The 1625-nt window shown below is 36.4% G+C and overlaps 1 long non-coding RNA gene across 1 annotated transcript; it reads left to right on the forward strand.

Moving 5' to 3' along the window:
* The first annotated feature begins 327 nt into the window (after nucleotides 1–327).
* Nucleotides 328–1098, forward strand: LOC308705188. Its single transcript, XR_014031887.1, has 3 exons — nucleotides 328–377; nucleotides 494–570; nucleotides 876–1098. It is a non-coding gene; the product is annotated as an uncharacterized lncRNA (long non-coding RNA).
* Nucleotides 1099–1625: the final 527 nt, after the last annotated feature.

The following is a 1625-nucleotide window of genomic DNA, read 5'->3' on the forward strand; positions in this document are numbered from 1 at the left end:
CTAGCAGCTTGTTGACCGGGTTGTCCACCCAGGTTGTGATCCTCAGACATCATAGATTTCATTTTTATATGACAACCTTTTACAGCAGCCCATGTCTGCTAAACCCCCTTTGCCCCCTGGGTACTTGTAGTTTTGATGTTACTATTGTAAATGTCTTATAAATTGCATTTAATATTTTCCTACATAGTTTATAAAATATATCATATTTATTTTTTATACTTTTAAAGACATTATAGTTCAACAGTGTCACCTTATCTGTTCAGGCTTTTATTTTGAAAAGGCGCTGTTCTTCTTCGAAAAGTTCGGATGTTTTTTATGACGCTAAAACTTCCTGTTACACTCTCTGCACAACGTGCTCGCGCGTCGTCGGAAGAACGGTAAAAACTTGTAACCACTTTAATTATTTATCGTGTTCATCCATTTGAATCCTGTAAAGAGAGTTTACATTGTGATTTAATTTATTTTGTATTGTTCGTACATGTTATTTTCTAAGAACTCCAAACTGTGATGGTGTCGAGCTAGAGAGCATGGTAGCTGATTGAATTAGCGCCCTTGGAGAAGCGGAATGAGGTATGAAGGAAAATGTGGGGAGTGTGTATTAGTAAAGAGAATGTCAATACTTAATTAGTTTTTGGTTTATTGCACATTTAATTTAATTTAATCAATATAAATATATTTCTGTGAACAATTATTTCATATATTGTATGTATTTCATTTGTCATAAAGGCTTAAAACATATTTCATTTCATATTGGTCATCATTTGAAATTATTTGTATTGTGTAAACATAATTCATTTGTGAACATAATTTGTGCAGTTTTTTTTGTGTGTGAAGCTACATAGAAACATTTTGTAATTCTTCTGTGTCTTCTGTAGTTTTCACGGTGTTCATGGTGTGCATGGTGCTCATTGAGAAGAAGAAATAAAAGTACACCCGTTTGAAACTCTCTGCGTCTTGATATCCAAGGGGCCGCTACAGTGAAAACTCATCGCTGCACCAGCCCTGCCGTCCCTGGTGAGAAGCTGACGCCATCACATCTGAGGTCCATCCACCAACCTAGTACCAGCCAGTTTACTTCGCTTGCATCCAACTCATGCACCCAGGCAAGACTTAAAATGGACAGCATGCTTAAGGTACAGCTAAAGCTGCAAAAAGAGACACTGGATGCCAAGGAGCAAAAAAGTTGAAAAGGGACAATTTCTACACATCCTTCCAGCATAACTGAAGTGACTTAAATAATAATATGGTATTATAAGGTAAAAATTTCTTGCAAGCTAATTCTCAGTTCCTAACGCTTCTAAAACTGGTAACTATTTCAAGAAACTAGCTCATGCGCTTGGGTAATGTCTATTTATGAAAAGGTAGAAAGGAAGTTTTTTGTTGTTACTGTTTTAAGCTTAAAATCCTTTAGATGTCCATAATCTGTTAATGCTCAGCATAAACATTACTCTGTGGTAAAAGATAACTACAGCTTACAAGTGAAAATTCAGGCATTGGACAATCAAAGGCTACACTCGACTTAAAGCAGCAGCACAAACAAACAAGATGTTACTTAAAGACACCCCATGCAGGTCTAGCTCACGTGAAAGAAAGCTAACAGAGAAAGGACAAGAGATGCATGATCA

This window comes from Scardinius erythrophthalmus, assembly GCF_964197995.2.
Source record: "Scardinius erythrophthalmus genome assembly, chromosome: 17".
Classification (NCBI taxonomy): domain Eukaryota; kingdom Metazoa; phylum Chordata; class Actinopteri; order Cypriniformes; family Leuciscidae; genus Scardinius; species Scardinius erythrophthalmus.